This window comes from Lissotriton vulgaris, chromosome 2_1, assembly GCF_964263255.1.
Source record: "Lissotriton vulgaris chromosome 2_1, aLisVul1.2, whole genome shotgun sequence".
NCBI lineage: Eukaryota > Metazoa > Chordata > Amphibia > Caudata > Salamandridae > Lissotriton > Lissotriton vulgaris.
In genome coordinates this window covers 281,451,346-281,473,735 of record NC_141687.1, presented here as the reverse complement: position 1 = coordinate 281,473,735, position 22,390 = coordinate 281,451,346, and the positions used below count along the sequence as shown (strand labels likewise).

Here is a 22,390-nt window from a genome sequence, read left to right as displayed (position 1 = left end):
CAACAAACACCCACCTGCAACACACAACTGAATAACTACTCAAACCATCCACAACTGAGCGATCACTTCCGGAGTTCGAATAATGTTTTTCCGGGGCAGCAATAGTAGTAGTCTTCTGGAGAGGGTGGATCTTTTTTCCGGGTCGTGATTGGTTTTCTTCCCCAATCTCAGGATTTAAAGGGAAAACACGTAAATTATTATGACATCGTTTTACCGATTGTGTCGTTGCTTTATTTTTACATATGCCGTTTAGGTTGGCTAAAAGTCGAAATAAAGTTTTGCGATGGGAAGTATGTCCCATTTACGGGGAATTCCAGAGCACGTCTGGAGAATTTGGATGCAAACACATCATTTGGTTTGATTGGTCGCTGCTTGGCTGTGATCATTGTCTTTGACGCTGTGTTCTGATTGGCTGGATGTCATGACGTGTTAGGAGGCGGGAAATGTTGAAGTGTTGCTGACAGTGGCGCAGCTATTCGCAGCAGGTAATACTTATATGTTTCCCTTATCTCTCTTGCAGTATACCTCCGTATGAACACCGTTGATGTGGTTCTTGACAGTTGTCCTCCCTCTGGTGCCAGATCCTCTTTTATAGAGACTGTGTTGTGCTGGCATCTGTGCAGTTAATTTTGTCCCGTTACGAAGCCCAAAAGCGTTTTTAATAATGTAACAACGGCAACACTTTCATACTTGCTTTCTATAGAGCTTTTGTCTAATAAATATAAAACGCTACTGTTTTGGCTTCTTCAGGGAGAACTGCTTATTTAGCCGTTTAGGGTAACCAGAGAAGCATGGCTCATGGTCTAAAGTTGTATAGGAGAAGCTCTCGTGAGCCCCTAGATACAGCTTCGTACCTTTTATGGGGTACTTGTATGAAGCTCCTGTACTGGATCCTCTTAAATTTTCAGTATAAAACTCCCAAAGTAAAACGTACGGCATTAGGAACTGGAGAGAGCCTGGCCACATGAAATCTTTGTTAGAACCTTCAGTTTTGTGTACTTGCCACATTCTGTTACCAAAAACAGTAGGATTTTTGAGGTTTCGAGCATGCAACTTTGCAAAACGATGTCTTCACAGGTTATTACCTAGGTCAGACCACAAGAAAAGACTGGCCCCAGATACAGTAACTCAATAAAATATCTACTTGTCAATGTGGCAGGGTGCATTGTAAATCTACTTGTCCTGTAACAAAATCCACTTCTCTCTTTGGTGCCATGTAGTGCAGCGACAAATTATGGCAGCAATCTCATTATATAAGAGCACTGATATAGCCTCTCTGGTTATGCCAGGGCTCATATCATAGTAGTGTTTGAATACTTGCAATTCCTTTATGTTGCCACATTCAGTAGATCTACATACTGAGGCTGAAGGTAGCGGCAAGCAACAGTTCCAGGGTTAGAATGCCTTTTGAGTATGTTTTAAGAGTTTTCAACAACTCTTCTGTAATTTTTTTTTATACTGAGAAATGTTGGAAATGACCTCCTGACAATGGCAGACGTAAACCTTCTTCCAGAGTTGCGGAAACTTGCAAATATACACATGCAAATTTGCTCATGCTAAAATGCAGTTCACAAAAATTTTCTGGGAGTACTATTTCTTGTCCTACCTCTGTATATTCCTGGGAATTCGCGAAAGCCATATAGCTGCTCTTATGCAAGGACATATACCATGGGTGCACTTTTGAGACTTACTTTAATAATTGGGCCCCTAAATTGGTCTGGCGTTGAGCATGACCTTTTTGCATTGATAACAATTGTGTCTCTCTGTGAGTGACCGCATTCTGCTGTTTCACAAGAAGCATATCGGCACACAAAGTAGTTTAGTTCAGTGCCAGTAACTACTGTGGCAGTGTGTGCTTTTTGAAACCAAAAACAATTTTTGCTTTTGCCAATGTTTGTTATAATGGCGAGGGACCGGCAGCTCCCACACCAATAAGGTTTTACAAAAGCCATGCCAAAACAAGTCACACATTGACAAAACAAAAAAGCAAACCACCAATTTCCGACCTACTGGCTTTGCCAATGCTTGTTTATTTTTGTTTCCCATAATCTTATTGAGACTGGTTACACTGATTTTCATTATGAATATTTCTGGGAAATACAAGCATGCATCAACACATGTTACTAAATGTTGCTGCAAAGAAATAGTACCTGAAATGTTAAATTTTATTTTGAAAGCAAAGAATCATCAGTCTTGCTTTCAAGCTTTTGCAAATATTAGCATCAAATCAGAGAGCATTCTGGGAGCATTTTACATAGCCTCATATTGCTGTGAACACATTTCTATACTGGAACCACTGTCAGTAGTGCAGTCAGAGCTTACGACATTTACTTGAAGCTCTCACCCTAATAATAAAGGCTTTCATTTAATAAACCATAGGTACAAGTTTGAACAGCATTAACATATGGACAATAATATTATCTTAACTGCAGACTGTGCCCTTCCCTGATTCTTAATGTGATACTGCAAACTGGCAGCCAAAGGGTTTGTGCTAAAGGGGGTTGGACCTACTTGTCCCAAGGACAAACTACCCATGAAAACTTGTTGCCCTTGACCCCAAACCATATGTCCTGGGCGTTGTGCTATAGGAATTCCACATCCCTGCTGTAAATATTGCCATGGATGGGATTGCTAGGATAAAACTGACTGGAATCTCTTTTTGTGCCTCATAGATTCATGGCAGCAGAAAGGGCTGCTGGCCACATGTAGTCAAGTCATGTAGTACTTATTATTAATTCACCAACCATATTCACAAACTATATATTGTCTGCAGATTTACCTGTTTTTTTCCGGTGTGTCAACCCTCTGTGATTGAAGGCCGTTGGGTATGACTATTTCCAACTTTCTCTTTGCTCTTAGTACCTTCATGTTCTCCCGCTATGCTCATCCTCACTCATGTACCCTGGTTCCAGTGCTTAATTTTAGCCAGTGGCTGCCGGTGGGACCCAGGGGCACTCATCTCGGCCTCACCTAGACATCCGGAGTCGTGTCAACATTCGATTGGCCCATCCCCAGATACCGGGGACTTTCTAGCATTGCCCTGGGCTTGCCCCACCCACATATACGTTTGGACATTTCATGGGTCTGGCTCGTAGACCATCAGATCCTGCTTCCAATTGATGCCCTGTAGGCTGCTTGCAAATTTATTTCATCCCTTGGGGGGCCTCTCTTATCCAAAACCCATTTCGGATTTTCAGATTATACAGCCAGCTCAGGCTGAACTGATACTAATTCAGGTTTCCCAGGCACACGCAGTTTGCCCTTGCATCTTGTTTACTGCGCCCTAAAGAAGGTGTGACCCACATTCTGGGTCGTCCACCGAAATGGGCGGTGGCGGTGGTGTCCCATGATCTTCATGCTGCCTCCAATACCATCATTTCTTGACCTTTAAGGTTTACATGAAGTCTTGAAAAAATTATTTCACCTAATGGAAATATATGTCTTAATGGTGACTACATGATATATTGGAAGAACTATAAAGCACTTTGTGGCTCATTCTGTGTATAACAACTTCAACGATCTGAATACTGTGATTGCATGAATGAGTAAGTATGAGTTAGTTACATGTATGTGTGTTGTGCCTGGGTTTCAACTATATATATATAACCATGTTTCTGATTGTATATTGTATTTGGCGGAATATTCATTGAATGTTTATTAATTGTCTATTTTATACCTAGAGAATTGTTACAATTTATTTGATACATTTGTTCTAATAACTATGGTCTCTGGTCATTAACGTTTGAACGTCTGCCGCCTGTTGGCTGTTAGCACACTGTATTTTTGCTCTTGGGGGATGTCACTTTGCTGTTCCTTTGTTTTATCCTTGACGTATAGCTTTACTTTAAACGACTTACAGGCAGTAGGTTGTTCCTGATTGAGCACTCGTCTTGGGGACCAGCACTTTTTTTTCTTCATCAGATTCTGACTGCGAGCAAGAGAGAGAAAAACACAAACTGAAAAGAAGTAGGAGGAAAAAGATGCAAACCCAGCACAAAGGGAGGAAGCAGGGGACAGCAATAGTGAGATAATGGGACAGCAGTGTCTAGTAGTGGATTAAAGGGGCTTGACATGAATTGAACACTACACAGCCTTGGTATTGGGCATGCTCATTTTTAATAGCACTCCCGGATCAGAGCTTTGGTCCCCAGCGCTCATTCTTTTACAAATTAAGCACTGCCTACTCCTATTGTAATTTGCTTGCGCCTTGATGAGTAAGTAAAATCGCTCTTTTTAGCTAAGTTCACCTGAATATAGACTAAAGAAATCTTGTAACTCACTGTTTTTCCTCCCATGACTATGTTCAACCAGACCACCTATGCACCGTTGCTACCTAACCTTGTTTCTATTGTTTTACTGTTTGCTCATCTTTGCACAAAATGACTTGTTTTATTTATTACTCCTTTGTCTTTTTATCCCATTTGTGTGTACAGCGCTCTGATATCCGTAAGGATCTTGTTTGCGCTCTATAAAACTTTCAAAATAAATAAATAAATAAAATAAAGAGAAGGGAAAGAAAAAAGTAGTGACTGAAAGGAAAAGGGAGAGAAGGAGTAGAGTAGGTAAGAAAGGGAAAATTGTTGGGCAGGGGTCGCCACCCGTTTCTGTAGTGAGAGCTACTTTTGCTCAAGGAAAGTCCTCCGGAGCTTCTAGCAAACGTTATCACTATAAAATAGTGACCATTTATGTAACATTGCACTATAGGCACCCCAAGTAGGATTATCAGTAGTGACCACCCAAGCATTTCATATGAGTTTACCAGCAGAAATGCCAGGAAAAAGCTTATCAGTATTAAATGCCGACACCTGATAAAACAGCCAAAGCAACACATGCCCTCTGGCACAAAGGTCATAACCACAGCAGCCAGTTAGTTTGAATTATCATTCAACTATCCGCTTCACATGTGTTTTAGAATTGCAGCCTCTTGTCTACATCAGCATATGAGTTACTCAATATCCACATATTTCAAATATAACTTTCCATTTAGGGCAAACAAAGTAAGTTTTCCATAAGAAACACCTTTGCTGGGAAAAAAAGCATAATTGTTACCTTCAAAAACTCAGTATTTATTTGCAGCAAATGCACAGCTCTCAAATAGCAGCTTGTCACTTTCATTCTTTTTGTTCGATCAAATCTGTTTTTATTCATTTTTGCATTACATATCCGTAAAAAGGCAACGTGCCACATCGAGAGCCATCAGTACATTACTCTGTCTAGCCATGGTACAAGCATATCATTCAGCTTAAGCATTGAACAGGATATACCTAGCTATACCCCCACAAATTCTGTACCTGGGTTGGTCCTCCAGAGCCATCCAAGTCATAGAGAATGAGGGTTACAGAACAGTAATTGCATGGTCTCATCAGCATGTGCAGTGCCACAGAGTCTCTTTCAATCTTGCCACAAATTCAGTTGAAAAATTGTTATGATCAGAACTATCAATACTAAACAAACCATGGCAGCATTAACCGGTATTAGTGTAATCGTCCCTCCCCATGGCCCCCCACCACTCCCTTCATCCCATCACCTGACATCGGCTTTGTAGAAGTGTCCCCTCTATTAGCTGCGGCTATGCCCGCCACCGGCGTTACTTGGAGTGCGTGCGAGTATCTAATGGTACTACCAACTATTGGTGGGATATTAAGCCTCCAATGCATAAGCTCATCAACTGTCTGCCAGCTGCACCCCCAAGTTGTCCCCCCCGGTCTGTCGCAAGGTCAGGAGCAGTCCCCCCCACTGAACAGCTATGGGCCTCTTTTTAGTCCCATCGTTTCCTCCCTTACTATAGTAAGTATGTCTACTTTGGCCCAAGCTAAATGGGAGCATGTATGTGTGGCGGATCCCGTGCATTAAACCGCTTCGTGAGAATGCGCTTGACAACCACCAATCCTAGATCAAGGAACCTAGATGTAACTTTTGTGGTTGGGGTTCTATGGAACTAATGTAAGAGGTAAGTGGGCCATTCAAAGGGAATTTCGCATCCTGTATATGTATGCAACGGCTCCGAGCAACGCGGACATACCGCATCCTTGCGGTGGAAGTATCTGTTAATCAGCTCAGGGGTGAGATATGCTCTGTGGACTATAAACAGCTGTATCTGTCGAAAACGCAAATTTCTGGGCACTTGGACTGGGCTCTTCCGCACTTTTTCCCATTCCCTATCCCACAACTGGCGCCCCAGGTCTGTCTCCCGCTTGTGGCAAAGTGGATCGAGGCTAATCGCTGCGTGTGTTCGGAGTGACGCCGCAAACCAGCAAATTAAATGCCGGCCCTGTCCCACAACCTGGAGGTATTGTATCGTAAAGTGTTGGCGCGGTTCCATAGTCGTGTCCCCCCATTTAGCAGTTAGTGTCGCAGTCAACGATCTATGTCTCAGGAAGTGCTCCGGTGGTAGCCCTGTGTTCTCAGCAAGGGATTCAAACCTTAGGATTGCTCCTATCAGATACAGATCTCTCAGTGTCTGCCCGTCCGCTTCATGCCAATCCCGGAGCTCCACGAGTGTTAGTACTCCAGGTCTGACGGGGGAGCTCTCTATTGGTATTGCTGGCGCATAGGGGATGAGCGTTCTGTTAAGGTAGAGGCTGCGGCGATAACATTTATATGCGACCGCTAAAAGGAGTGGCCTCCACCCAGTGGTTTTAGTGACCGGGTAGAAAAGTCTGGTGATCTGCTCCAGCGAGTAGGGAGGCAGCGTAGTCGCCTTGTCCTCACAGCCCCTGTCTGCAAGCCAACTGGAGACCCACTGCAATTGTGCGGCCAAGTAGTAGTGTTCAAAAGAGGGCGCAGCAAGACCTGCCTGGTCAGTCGGCAGGTACAATTTAGTCAATGCCAGTCTATGTCTGGTGTTCCCCCAAAGGAAATCCCTGAGCAACCTAGCAAGTGTGCTGAGAAAAGATGCTGGAATATATAGAGGGAGGTTAGCGAAATAATATAGGAGTCGGGGTAGGGTCACCATTTTGGAGAGCGCCACTCTACCAGCGACCGACAGCGGGAGCGTATTCTAGAAGCGTACCTGCGCCCTGATTGCCGCCAAGGCTCGTCCCAGATTACCATCAAATCGCTCCGCAGGCTGACGGTAGATCTGGATACCCAGGTAGCGGAAGGTGCTCTCTCTCCACTGTATCCTCGAGCCATGCAACGTGTACCCCGGATCTCCACTTCCCTTCCCAAAGGCGGAGATGCAGGACTTGCCAGCGTTCGCGCGGAGGCCCGAAATATCCTTGAACTTGCGTAGGGTATCCGCCAGCTGTGCTGGTATATTACCAATGGCTTTTACGTAGATCAATAGGACATCTGCATATAGCGATTCTTGGTGGACCGCGTCACCCAGGGGTATTTCATCTCCCAGCATTGCACGCAGCACTGCTGCTAAGGGCTCTATTGCTAGGGCGAACAGTAGGGGCGATAGCGGGCACCCCTGCCTGGTGCCCCTGCATATTGGGATGGCATCAAAGATGTATGGCCCCTACCTGACTCTGACAGTGGGATTCTTGTACAAGAGGCCAACCATCTGTAGGAATCCGGGACCTAACTCATATCGTGTTAGTACCGCCGCTAGGTAGCTCCACTCAAGACAATCAAAGGCCTTTTCGAGTTCCAGCACAAGGCACCCTGCTCTGGGCCAAGTCCCCACACTATCCGAGGCCACCCTAAAAAACCTTCGCAGATTCAGTGATCTGCTGCATTTTCGTACAAACCCATTTTGATCACTGTGAACCAACTCAGGGACCACCAATGCCAGCTGGTCCGCCAATACCTTGGTGTATATCTTATAGTCAGTATTGAGTAACAGCAGAGGCCTATAAGATCCCAGGGCTGTGGGTTCCCTATCTGGTTTCAGCACGGACACCAGGTAGGCCTCGCTCATTGAGTGGGGCAGCGTGTCCATCTCCAGAGCGCTACGGTGTAGAGGGTGTGTAAGTGTTGCACCAGAGGTTCCCGATAGGCTTTGTAATACTCTGCTGGGAGGCCGTCCGGCCCTAGCGTTTTCCCAGACGCCATAAATTGGATCGCCTCTCCGAGCTCGTCTAAGGTAAGAGGATCATTGAACGCCTCCTGGTGCGTTGCTGATGCTGTGGGCAGCCAGACAGGCTCTAGAAATCTTTCCAGCTTTGGGCCTTGGCAATGTCTCCTCGCCCGATATAATTGTGCATAGTACTCAACCATCACACCATGAATCTCGCGTTGTGTGTACACCAGAGTCCCTCCTGGTGTACGAATAGCTCCAATTGGTGCGTGCCGACCTTCCTGTTTCAGCAACCAAGCTAAGAGGTGGCCCGCTGTTTCTGCTGTAGCATGCATACGAGCAGTATGAGCAGTGTAATTATGGCAGCGTAATTGCTCCATTAGCGTGCTGAGCTCGGAGGTCTTCCAGGCGGTCTGAATGTCTGCCCCCTTCCTCACCCTCGTAGTGGAGTAGCTGCAATTTTAGGCGGGCGAGTGACAGAGATAGACGCCTGCGGATGTTCCAAGTGGCCCCCAGACAGTGACCTCTAGTCGCTATTTTATGGGCATCCCATTCCACCAGATCACTGCTCGCCGTACCTTCATTAAGTTCAAAGTATGTGAGGACAGCCGTTCCGAGGGATGCACGGAATTCTGGATCCTCTAGCACGGCAGGCTGAAGGCGCCATGTGGGGGGAAGACCAGCGTCCCAGTTGAGCTGAATGCGCAAGAGGTTATGGTCGGAATGCGTCCGGCCCAGGTATTCCGACATGTCAACCAGGTGCAATAGAGAGTGTGAGCCCACTACCCTGGCCAAGCGTACATGTAAGCTGTGCAGCGCAGAGTAGTAGAAATAGATACGTTAGTTGGGGTGTAGGGCACATCATATATCTATCAGTGCCCAGTGTGATAGCCAAACCGTGAGCGCCTGCGCATTTGACACAGCTGGTGTCTTTCGGAGGGGGAGGGAGGATCTGTCGATATTTACGTCGAGTACTGAATTAAAGTCCCCACCTAGCAGCCAGGGAAGTCCCGCGTGAGACGTCAACACAGAGGACAACCGTGTCAGAAATGACGGCTGATCGACGTTTGGGGCATATATATCGACCCCAGGAATATTGCCAGGCCATTAAGGGTCCCCCTTACCAGAGTGTATCTGCCGTCAGGTGCTGTCACCACGTCCTCACAGACAAATGGAATGCCCGTCCTCACCTAAACAATTGTGCCCAGTGCGTGCGCGGAGTACAATGTACCATACACCTGCCCCTCCAATGCCTATGCAGCCTATCAAGTTCTTGCTGTGTTGTGTGTGTTTCCTGTAGTAAGGTGATTCCAGCAGAGTGCCTCTGGAGGTAAGCAAATATAGAGTAACGCTGCGCTGGTGTGTGCATGCCGCGGATGTTCCACGTAACTACATTAGCCCGTGTCATTGCTATTGCATTTGATCGCTAGGGTTGTCAGGGGTGGGGCCCTCCTTGGCGTACAGGGGCTAAGGACATGTACTAATGTTCCGGACTGCTGCAACCAAAACAATGAGCAAATAGGGAATGACATAACAATTAGGGGGAACACTGAGGAGAGGTCGTCCAAACTTCTGTAACAACCAGAAAATACAGGCTAAGTCAGCATGTTGCCTTAGGGGTCACACGCACAGCTAGTGTGTTGCTGCGACTCATGTTGCCTTAGGGGTCACACGCACAGCTAGTGTGTTGCTGCGACTATACCCCTCCATTTCCTCCCATTTTACGGGCCATCTAGTTAAACACGCAGAGAAATGTACGAATCCGGTAAGCACAAGGCTTAATGACCTCCCATGCATGTCCTCCCCTTGCAGCAACACACAGAGCTTGGCCGGATATATGTGTAACAACAATCACATTATATCCCAGAGGGCAGTTGTCATCGGTGATCCTACCAGCCCTCCCACCTCTGCAACCCAAGGGAGAACACAGCGCTGTGCAATAACAGATCTACTTGCGTGAGCGTCCTGCAGTTCATTATCCTACAATACCATCAGCCGTTTGCGGCGTCACCACTGGTAGGTCGGGATTGTCGGATATTTCAGTTGACCGTGACGAGGAGCCACTGACCACCAAGGTGTCTCTCATACAAATGTCCAATTGCTCCTTGGCGCGTGGGGATCCGATTGTAGCGACCGCTGCCAGGACGTCTCTCCTTTCCCTCCTCATGTCTTCTGGGCTTGGGGCTGCCTTCTCCAAGTTCACGTTACGCCGCTGTCCTCGGCGTCCCTGACGTCTGTTTCTCCTGCCCGTTGGGTTGCTGCCTTCAGGGTCCGCGGGCCTTGCTCCCGTCCAACGTCTCGTTTCTTCCAGCCAGTCCCAGACCTCCGCAGGAGAGTCGAAGAAGCGGGTCCCCTCCTTCATCACCACCCTCAGACAAGTGGAGAACAACAGTAAGTATGGCAAGTCCAGCGCTCTGAGTTGGTGCTTCACTGCTGTGTAGTTACTTCTGCAGCGTTGCACCAGTGCGGTGTAGTCCGGAAAAAGCATAACTTGGCAGCCACTCACTCTGAGATCATACATTTTGCGTGTTTCTCATAGTACCGCATCCCAGTCTCTGTAGTTGAGTATCCTGAAGATGAATGGCTGGGTCTTCTGTGCCGGCACATGGTGTGCCAGCACATGGTGTGCCCTCTCCACCACGAACTGCGGTGACAGTGTACCTTGAGGCAACAGATCACGAAGCCAACGCTCCATGTACTGCTCTTGGTTCCTGCCTTCCTCGTCCTCTGGCAGCCCCACCACGCGGATGTTGTTGCGGCGGGAGCGCCCTTCCGCATCCTCTGCTCGATCTTCCAGGGCATGTATCCGGTCCATCATGTCTTGCAGGGCAGCTGCGTGGTTTTGGGTGATATGTTGTAGATCTCTGAGCGTGTGTCCTTGTTTCGTGGCCTTCTCAGCCAGTTTATGGTGGTCCGCATGTAGCAGTATGAAGTCCGAGGTGACCTTGTCTATTCAGGCCTCCAGGGAGGTTCTGGTGTGCTCCAATGCGGCGCCGATTTTCTCCACCGCAGTGAGCACTGAGTCCATCTTGGCTGCCAGTGTTGTAGTCGCAGGCTCCATCTCACCTTCTGTTTTCGTGCGCACAGGTTCCAGGCTACTCGCACGTTGAGATTCCTGTTGCAGTTTGGCGCGCATTCGGCCCATCACTATGTGTTGCGCCGTGGGCATTCGCAGGGAACTTGTAGCGCTGTATAGCTCCCAGTGCAAGTTGCACTGCCGAAAATCAACTGTTCCCTAGGTTGGCAAGTGTGCAAGCCCGTATGTGTATGTGTTCACCTCGCAGGGCCGGGCGTCAGGTCTCGCAGCAGGGCAGCAGATCGCAATGCCTCCCAGTAATTGGGCGTAGTTGCCGGGTCTATCTACGCAAACACCCAGTCGCCACCGCGCCAGGGCTAGCAGCAGTATACTTCTGCACCTATTGGGTTGTTCTACGTGTTCACGCGTGGATCTCAGCCCACAGCAATACTGGGCAGGATGCTTTGAATACTGCTCCCTTTGTGTGCAGCACCTTCCACGTTAGGGCGTCACCCCTGTGTTCTCCAGGTCCCGGCTGTAGGAGCTGTGCACATGCCGTATATTGTCCTTGCCTCTCCTCATCCCAGACAGGATGACTATCCACCCATAGGCCTGCACAACTTCTTGCACCTCTATGGCTGGGCCAGATCCGGCTTGCCTCTTTCGCTTCCTCCAACGTGTCAGGCGTGGTATGATTTGTGGTGTAACTTGGGGGGGCCCCATCACGCCTCACTTATATCGCCCCACAAGCGTCCAGCAAATCCTATTGGGCAGCTGTCTCCTTCACCTGGGCTCTGTGCTCGCCACAGCTCCCTGCTGCTCTCTGCCCGGTGTCCTCTGTTTGTGGGGGGTTCCTCCGTCAAGGGGAACTCCACTCTGCCTTTATATTGTGTGCCCACTCTTCACATGCACTGCTCAGTGCAGCAGGTGAATGGGGATCTCCTCAGGGCCCCGCTCCTTATCACCTGACACAACAGGGTCTCACTGCCTGTCGTTACTGGCTCTTTGCCGCACCCCGCTGTGTCCCAACCTCAGCGTGCACGGGCCTTGCTCTGCATGAAATGGTACAGATTGCAAAATGGGCTCCGTCCAGTCCCCCTTCCACTGTCAGGCTCCCACGCCGCAGATGTAGCGCCAGCCGCCAATAGCGCACCCCGCAGATTCCGGTGTGTGACTCCGCCACAAGGCCGACGCTCCCGCCAGTCTATCTCCTCACATCCGTTCCGTTGCACGGCAAGCAGCTCAGGGCGTCGCGAGATGCTCCAGGCAGCACCCGGATGTATACATCCCATCAGCAGCCAGCCTCGGGGGCCAGTCTGCTGCCTCAGGGCCCCAGCGGCCCGTCGGCACCCCCGCAGGCAGTCTGCAACACCGTGGGGACTCACAGCCAGCAGCAACCGCGGGCGCAGAGGGTCCGGCCTCGTCTCCGATGTCAGCCCCGCAGCCTCCTCCTCCATACAGCTCCCACCCAGTCGTGTGCCCGTCATGGGCCGCACTCCAGCTGCGCTTCCAGCCGGTGAGTTGGCTCTTCACTGGGGTTGACAGATGCCTCTCATAAATGGTGCATAGGTCCCGCTTGTTTTAAGCGTTGATGGCACCTTATTAGGATCAGCTCGGCGGATAATAAATAGTGTCATCCGGAGCTCTAAAGAATCGCGTCCGCCCTGTCAGTTGGCTGGCCACGCCCCCCTTCAGCAGCTTGTCACTTTCATCAAGAACATGCAGCGTATGGACAAGTTCTGCTTAAAACGCCTAGTTATTACAATGATAGCCGGTGCAAGCTCACCATAACACCAAGGATGCCTGTAATGTACCAAGACTGCCCACCATTATTGCCATTGATCCAGGGCTAGATACCATAACATCCAGGATGCCCACCTTATAGCAATTTAGACCATTATTATGCAATGGGTGTCCAACATTATGTCACAGATGGTTAAAATAGGCCATTCATAATTTTAATACATCAGTGATGGCCGCCATTATGCCATATCTAGACCAAGCCTGCCCAAAGATAGTCAAGGATGACCATTATTATGCCATTGGCAATATTACACCACGAGCAGGCACTGTTGTCCTAGAGTATTCATCTATACAAGAAACTCCCACTGGACCTACATTGCTTTTATGTAGGCTGGCTACAGGTCTATGGGGCTATCCACGGTTATAGCATAACAAGCTCAACATTTTTATATCTTTTATTTTTCTATTTGATTATTCATAATCATTTTTTATAATTTGTGTCAACATACAAAAAGTAAAAAGCCCTTTTAAAAATTTTTTTTTTTGTATCCACATGTATTTTAATATCCAACAATTTCATCCATACTAATAATATAAAGAGACAGCCTAAACCTTTGAGGCGGGTAAACTCAAAAAGTACAGCACCAATCACAACACCCAATACAGCGTTGGAAAGGGCAGTTGCAGCAGAAGGACATAGGCTATGCAGAAGCCCACCATATACATTTAAAAGGTGAAAGAACCGTGCCAGCAAAGTAGTCCCTTGTGGGCGTGTCTGCGTTGTGCTGTGGGCGTGTGCTGGGGGCGTGACAAACGCTGGGGGCGTGTGGTACGTTCCGCCCTTCATGTCATGTCTTATCGTGTACTAATCCCACCCTGCTCCCTTTAAATACTCCTGCACCCCATAATCATAACCCACCCGTACTCCTTAAAATACCCCAAAACCCTTAAACACGAACCCATCTTAACCCTATAAATATACCCTGTACCCCAAAACCCAAACCTATTCCTAAACCCTAAAAATACCCCTGTACCCCAAAACCCAAACCCAGCCCTGAACCCTATAAATACCCCTGTACCTCAAAACCCAAACCTACCCCTGAACCCTAAAAATACCCCTGTACCCCAAAACCCAAACGTAGCCCTGAACCCTAAAAATACCCCTGTAACCCAAACCTACCCCTGAACCCTAAAATACCCCTGTACCCCAAAACCCAAACCTAGCCCTGAACCCTTAAAATACCCCTGTACCCCAAAACCCAAACCTAGCCCTGAACCCTTAAAATACCCCTGTACCCCAAAACCACCTCTGAACCCTAAAAATACCCCTGTACCCCAAAACCTAGCCCTGAACCATAAAAAGAACCCCGTCCCCCAAAATACAAACGTACCCCTGTACCTTAAAATACCCCTGTACCCCAAAACCCAAACCTAGCCCTGAACCCTAAAAATACCCCTGTACCCCCAAACCTAGCCCTGAACCCTTAAAATACCCCTGTACTCGAAAACCCAAACCTACTGCTGAACCCTAAAAATACTCCTATACCCCAAAATCCAAACATAGCCCTGAACCCTAAAAATACCCCTGTACCCCAAAACCCATACCTATCCCTAAACCCTAAAACTACCCCTGTACCCCATAACCCAAAACTATATCTGAACCCTTAAAATACCCAAACACCCCAAAACATATACCTCAGTACCCCAAAACATATACCCCTATACCCATACTTGCCTTATCCAAACATTAAAAAAACATGCTTTTACCATTCATGCATTTACAACGAATTTCGTTGTAAATGTATGCGTGGTAAAAGCATATAAAATGTAATGCCATGTGTTATAATGGCATTGTGGAGTCATGGTACTTTCGTAATGAAAGTATGCAGAGTGATGGTATGCGGAAAGAAAGTTGCGGAATAATGGGTGTTTACCCTCCCCCGGTAAGTACATTGGTGGCACGGCGGCCCACATCTCCAGCAACATACCCATATTTTTTCACCACCGATTTGAAAAATGCACAGGTCTCTCTCATTGATGGCCAGCACCGACATACACTTTTAGACACACCTCCCGCCACAAGTTCTAGAATTGCGAACTTTAGAGCTGGGGAGCTACGTACGAATCTCGGCATTAGCTCAACATCCTGTGATTTCACGCAAATTGCTTTGTCTCCCCGTGCCTACCACAAATGAATGTGTTCTTCTGTAATGTAAATTGTGCTCATGCCATGTTGTCGAGTTTGCGCTATATAATATTGCAAGGAAAAATAAAGTAGGGAAACTCGAGTTCACACACTACTGGACGCGCACTCTTAGTGCATCAGCAGTGCACTGTGAATCGGAGCGTTTCACAGGCCTGTCACAGATAAGAAATTCTGTTAAAACGAAATCCTTCAAAACAATATACTACTGGCCCGCAGCAATTCCTACCCGGACAACGTCGGGACGGGCTGCTAGTCTATTATAAAAGTCCAACATATGTGTTATTTATCTTTTCAAACAATAATGCCGGTATCATTTCATTATAATTGTATATACAATTTGTACCTTGGCATGAAGAATCCATTGATTGCAGGATACATTATGTGTAAAGGTGTCTCAGTGATTTTCCTCTACTTATTGATTATGCCATATTAGAGGAGTCTGTACATTTAGAGAGGAGATCTTTCTGGGTAAGGCTTTGGGTGTGCTTATTTGTTCTTGTTGCCAGCTGGAATAGTTGTTAGGGATTTCTTGAAAAAACTGAGGACAGGAGCAGTACCTCAAAACTCCCTCGTACTCCAAACTTCCTCTACAGGACACTTAAGTTCCTGTGAAAGAAGCGGCAGACAGCAGCACTTCCTTGCTATCCTTCTTGGTGACTCATCTGACTGTGTTTGGCTGGTCTTTTAGCAGGCTGAGACTACCTTCATATTGCAGCCAGCTCACAGCATTGCAAACCTGAACTTTCACAAGTAGCTTGACCATCAACAAGTATTTGGGTAGTTAGGCCAGGGTTGCCCAAGCCACACACACGCAGCCATAAGAGTTAATTGTGTTTATTAGAGTACTGCACCCTTGACACATGATCAGCCAATGCATTAGCTTCCTAGGAAATCGTGTGTAAATACAAATAAACACCACTTGGTGTCCGTGCAGAAGTAAAACAAGCTCATTCTTGGCAGAGTAGTAGTAAAATAACTGCTTTTGATGCATTTTCATAGATATAAACACTGTTACATTTCACAGATATGAAAAGAATGCATACAACTTGAAACTAAAACAGTCATAGACTTAAAACAACATAATTATAAGATACCAAGCTTCTTACTAATTACATTAATGATAAGGCCTTGGCAACACTTTCTAATGTAATCCCTATTATACACAGTCAAATACAACATTTATTTTATATACCCCTCTATTAAACTCCCTTTTTCTTATATTGGAAAAGAAAGTAGCTATTGTATAACCTTATTTTGATATTAGTGCTCTCCATTTTCCACTGCTAAAATTATGGCGGACCATTTATATGTGAATTCAGCTTTCGGGGGATGTAGCATGAAGCCGGTGGAATCCAATCTCCATTGCAGTATGAAGACACCTGTTTAGAACCTAGGAGAACATTCCATTATTTGAAATCGGTTGTCAGTTATTGCTTCTTTAAGAGACAACTTGTGTCCCTTAATTAGGACGAAAGCTTGTGGTACTGAGGTGCCCCCTTCCAACTTTGGAGATGAAAACCTTTTCTATTGCCCTAGTGGTCAGGAAACCAGCAAATTAATGGGTAAAGCCACGCCAGAGCTGAGGCAGGGTCTGACTTGGTTCTAAGTGCTAGAAGATGATCAAAGCCAACAAAGCGTTTGGCACATTGACTGTACAACAAATGCCACATAAAAAAGGAATCTTCAAAATTCAATAAAGTGTACTCTTTTATTTTTTAATTTTTTAATTTCAAAGTGTTTTTATTGATTTTTATGCAAAAACATTAGCATTTCTGTTACAAGGTTAGCCAGTCACAGTTTATACAACAGTGTCCTCAGACATTATGACACATTTGCTTAGCTAACCACACATGATGTTATTTACTGAAAACAAGAGAAAGGGTGACAGAAAAAGGCAGGAAAGAAAGGGGTGAGAAAAGAACAAGGAGACAGGCTCTGAGAGTTACATATCCTTTTAATCGCTTGTTAATCTGACATACGACTAGCATACTTGTGAAGAAATTGGAAAACATGTTGGGCCACATGCAGACCTGTGGGGCCATAGTAGTTGCGCCCGGTTACACACACTTGCCGTACATAAGGGGAACCAGGGTATGTTTTACCGACATGTCTTGTTATCATGGTGGTTCATCAAAGTCTAGATACGTGTCAAGTGATTTACACATCCCTCTCGAGGCTGGTCTCCATGGAGAGTTCTGTAGTGCAATGTTGTCCGCTCCTCTGAGATGTGTGGTCCAGTTGAACCAGCCTCTGTATGAAGTCTTACTTGTGTCTTTCCAATTGGCTAGGACCATTTTCACTGCTGCAGTCATTAGCAAATCTGGTAGGTCCTTATCATGATCTGATCTCAGTTCTGTGGTCATAAATGCAGTGGTGAGGGAGGAAAATTTGAGGCTGGTCTCCATGGTGAGTTCTGTAGTGCAATGTTGTCCGCTCCTCTGAGATGTGTGATCCAGTTGAACCAGCCTCTGTATGAAGTCTTACTTGTGTCTTTCCAATTGGCTAGGACCATTTTTACTGCTGCAGTCATTAGCAGATCTAGTAGGTCCTTATCGTGATCTGATCTCAGTTCTGCGGTCATAAATGCAGTGGTGAGGGAGGAAAATTCTTTTGTTAGCATACAGCCCAGCAGCCTATTTATAATATCAAATATTTTCTCTCAGAATGTTTTGAGTTTTGGGCATTGAAAGATAAGATGTGCTAGACCACCCTTTTTCTTGTTACAGTTCCAGCATTATGCATCCTCCCTGAGGCCTAATGACAATAAGCGTTCAGGGGTCCAAAAGGCCTTATGGAGTAGCCAAAATTTTGTTTATGAGAGCACTGGGGAGATTTTATTGGGTGAGGCCGAGAACCATAGTGTGGCCAATTCTTGTTTGTTAAATGTGGTTTTAGTTTGATTTTCCCAATAGGTAATTATTTTGTCATTAAGTTTAGAGGATTTTGGGCGGAGGAGTTTGTGGAGGTGTGAGACCTGGTGCACTAATTTATTAATGTTTGACACATATCGGGAGATTGACGGTTGAGCTATGGATAGTTTGGTTTTGGTTTAGGCCGTTCTGATTTTCAAAAAGTTATAGAATTCAATGTCAGTTAGGTTATGCCTTGACTTGAGGTCTGTGAAAGTAACGGGGTATGCACCGTTTTCTAATTGGTAAGGGTGGTAGATACCTTTCTCAATCCATGTATTGAAGGCTAGGCATTTCCCCTTGTACAGAACCTTACTATTTACCCAGAGTGATTCCATCTTAGAGCCCTTGATGCTATTCTCCAGTTTCTTATCTATCTTTAATAGTGCAATTTTTGTGTTTTTTAAATATAGACTTGGAGGTGTGTTGGTGTCTATTTGCTGTTAGTAGAGCCAGAGGACTCAAATTGTTCAGGATGGCCCTCTCTACCTGGAGCCAAGCCTGTGTGTAGTGGGTACGGGGTGATCTCCAGTATGACCCTTGTTTTGCAAGAAAAGCTAATTAGAATATTCTGAAGTCTGCTAGGTTTACCCCTCCTTGATTTTTATTTAGTCTTAATTTTTTTATGCGTATCCATGCTTTCTTCCCTCGTCAGAGGAGTTTAGAGATCAGGATATCTACTTTGCGGTGAAAATCATCTGTGAGGAGGAGCGGTAGCATTCTGATCAGGTAGTTAATCATTAGGGTGATCATCATTTTGATAGTTTCTATTCTACCCCACCACGTTTTGAATTTTGGGACCAGGATTCCAGAAGTTTCTTAATCTTTTCTAGTAGTAGTTTTTTCATTGTGAATTAGTGTGTCAATTAGGTCACTCCCACAATGTATACCTAGATATTTGATAAACCCTGTTTGCCAGGCTAGGCCTGACCCCCCAGAATATCCCTAGTGCAGTGAATATTTAGTGGTTTGCATTCTGATTTGTCCCTGTTTAGCTTGTACTCTGAGAGCCCGGAGTATTCTGCTATCGTATCCATCGGGGCCTCGATTGAATCCTTCGGTTGTTCCCTTACTATTCTATCTCAACGCCATTAATATCGACCCCTTTTATGTTCGTGTTTAGCTTGATGTCCCGGATAAGGGTTTTTAGTGCCAGTAAAAATAGAGAGGGGGACAGTGGGCAACCCTGTCTTGTACCTTGTTGTAGTGTAAAGGGATCAGAGAGTGACCCATTAGCGACAATACAGGCTGTTGGCTCCCCATACAGGGCATTCACCATCCGTATATACACTTCCCCTAAGTTGAAAGATTGCTTGTAGCGCTCCAGGAGGGCCCAGGAAACTCTATCAAAGGCCTTCTCGGCATCTATGGGTAATAGCTACTGCCGGTTCTGATTTTTTGGTTGTATGTTCCAATATGTGGCAGAGAAGTCTGGTATCGTCGTTAGACATACAAGTGTGTAGGAAACTCATATGTTGCTTATTAGTTTGGGTAGGGCAGAATTAAGTCTGACTGACAAAATCTTAGTGTATATTTTACAGTACACATTAATAAGGGATATGGGTCTGTAGTTTTTTTGGTGACAGTTGGTCTTTACCCTCCTTTGGAATGACTATTATTTTGGCTTCCGAAATGGATTGTGACACAGTCCCTCTAAATGCACAGTGGTTAAAGACCTTCTTCATGGTGGGTTTCATCTGTTTTAAGAAGGTCTTGTAGAAGGCGGCTGTGAACCCATCCAGCCCAGGGGCTTTATTTTATTTCAGTGATTTGACTGCCAATTCAATTTTAGTATTGTTAATTTCTTGCCCTAATCTAAGTGTATCCTTGCGGCTTAGCTGTGGTAACCTGAGTCTCTTGAGGTATTTTGTGCATTCCTCTAAGTCTGGGGTCTGATCGTTTTTGTAGAGTTCTTGATAGAACTCCTAAAACGTCTTGAGGATGTCTTTGTGTCTTGTGTGGGTTTTGTTGTTGAGTCTGTGATGGATTAGACGGTAAACTGGTTGTGTTTGTGTTTTAGGTAGGAGGAACGCAGTTTCCCTGTTTTATTGACTTCGCATAGGTTAAGGCCCTTGTATTTATTAAACCACAGTCCCGTTCTCTCACTCAGGATTTTGTTGTCTTCGTACTTTTTTTGTGTTAGTTCTGCTAGGAGTTTGCTATCTTGTATGGCTGTAGCATGGGTCGTTTCTAAGCTTTTAATCTCCTACTCAAGCTGTCAGCCTCAGGTTTATGCTTTTGTTTATTTTTGACTTAATTTCAATTATTGTACCTCTGACAGTCCTTTAGAAGTTATAAGCATTTCAGTTTGTACATTGGATTATACCACTGCATTGAGTGTTGTGTTTTATCTAGGACCCTAATTAAATATTTCATATTTAGTAATAGCCAATGCAAACCAAATGCGGCAAGGGTACTTCCTTAGACTCCTAGAAAGCACGAGTTCTTAAAACATACTAAACCTTCAGCAACCTGGGAATTCCCCATGCTTTTGTTTTGATTTGTCTTAGAACTCCTGCAAGCACTAAAAGAACGGTCAGTTCTTAGTGACATCTTTAATTGACGTCTTATGTCCAACCTTACGTCAAACACAGCACCTTCCAGGTATAAATATACATGCGTTTGCCTTAAGCAACACACGGTGGTGTGGAGCAGAGCGGCTATCTACTTATCCGAAGCCCAGCTGATGCGAGTGCCGAAGGAAGCCGTCTCTCCCATTTGACGCACTGAGGAAGACGCTGTCTTTTTCTCCTGCCGAGAAAATCCAGCTCCGGTGTTTCCAGTCACCCTCGCGGGTTACTGGGAGATCGAGTCCTGAGAGCGAGATACAAGACCTCCTCCATTCTAAAAACCAAGGTACGGAGCTGATAAGATCCTTAGAGAATTCTTGGGTCCGATACTTGGCAAAAACTAACTTCAACTTAAACTGCAGCCCATCTACTCCTTCCCATGTACTATGCTTAAGTTAGGTACACCGGGGTAGGAGTATTTAGAGACACCAGTTGAGTACGTTTAGTCAAGCTTTTATCTTTGTATGTAAATGTATATATTTTATACCTTTTAAGTATCATATGGCTCAGAAACCATATCAATGCTTTTACAGTATTATTTCGTAATACTCCTTTTACTGTACGCACTTTACCTTATAACAAGTATTGCAATCATAGCAATTCATTTCTCTTGCATGAGAAAGAAGACTGTTCAATAAATAACACCTTTTTATTGAAAACGCCCGTCTCTCTATTTCTCTGCACTCTGGTGAAACTAAGTATGCACAACTGACTGAGTGAAATAGCTATCTATTGTTTTCACACGACTCTGGAGATATACTCCTTATTCTGGGGGAGCAAAGTTGTCATGTTTATGCGGTTGTCAGAAGCTGAATCCCTTCTTGTCTAATCAGGGAAGTTCACTCCTCCCTGTTGTTGGACTTGGCCCTTCTGGCAGGTTCACCCCTAATCTTTTTGCTTTTAATCTGTGATCTGTCTGATGATTTTCTGGTCTCTGCGCACTTTTTCCCTGTGTCCCAGAGTAAAGTGTGTGCATGTAGTAAGGCTGGCCTGCTCTCCCAGAGGGATGCATGGGGAATGTCTGTGTTCCTGATGCGTGGGGAGTGCAGACTCGAATTTGGTATGTGCGAGCTCGTGAGAATGAATGCTTCGCAATGACGTATGTGGCATGAGTGTGTCTTGTGTAGAAATGCCACTTCTAGGACTTGGCATATTAATGTAAAATATGCCTGTTGTGTGATTGGCTGGAGCTGGCTGGTGAGCTTGGCTCCAGGAAGGCTGGATGGGTCTGCCCGGTGGTGAGTGTGAGATCAGCATGTTGATGGCTTGGGAGGAGTGCACCTGGTCCCTGATGTGCCTGCACCTTCCCCACACAATGCTGGCTCCACCCCCTGTAGTGCGATTGATGACCCTAGCCCTGCCAGTGAATGAAATGGGTGGTTGAGCTATCAAGGGTACTTCAAAACCAGCTGCGACTGCTTTCCCCCCACCCTGCACCTACAGACAAAGGGTTTTACAGTATAAGAAGGGGCTGTGTCCCCATACAATTTAGTTCTCTTCCAGGATCCTGCCAGAGGGGGCTGCTGCTGGGGCCAGGATGACCGCCACTTGGCTGTCTCCCTGCCTGGAGACCCAGTGTGCTGGCTCTGGGCCCAGCCTTGCCCCCCTGACTGCCTAAGAGACTTTGTGCTGGACCTTGTGCTTGGGGAGCGCCTTCCCCTTGTCCCCAGCGCTGGGAGCGCTTTGTTTCTGCCTCTTAGCGCTGTGAGCGCTTTTCCCTGCCTGTGTAGCGCTGAGAGCGCTTCTCTTTGTCCCTAGCGCTTGGGAGCGCTTTTTTTTGCCGTGAGAGCGTTTGGGAGCTCTCCGATTGCCAAGCCGGTGCCACCCGGCATTTGCCCGCTTGGATTGCCGATTTTTGGCAGAGCGAGTGCCCACCTCGCTTTATATCTTAATTGGAAGCCGGTGCCCACCCGGCATTGCCCCGTTGTTATTTTATTATTTAAAGCCGGAGCCCACCCGGCATTGCCCCGTGATCACCGC

The 22,390-nt window shown here is 46.2% G+C and overlaps 1 protein-coding gene across 1 annotated transcript in view; it reads left to right on the top strand.

The window, feature by feature from the left end:
* Window positions 1-411: 411 nt before the first annotated feature.
* The window catches only part of BRIP1 (BRCA1 interacting DNA helicase 1), a 1,426,214-nt gene continuing 1,404,235 nt past the window's right edge, over window positions 412-22,390 (top strand). Inside the window, exon 1 of the mRNA XM_086954933.1 lies at window positions 412-485. The gene's annotated coding sequence lies outside the window, so the exon portion shown is untranslated. The remainder of the gene's footprint in view (window positions 486-22,390) is intronic.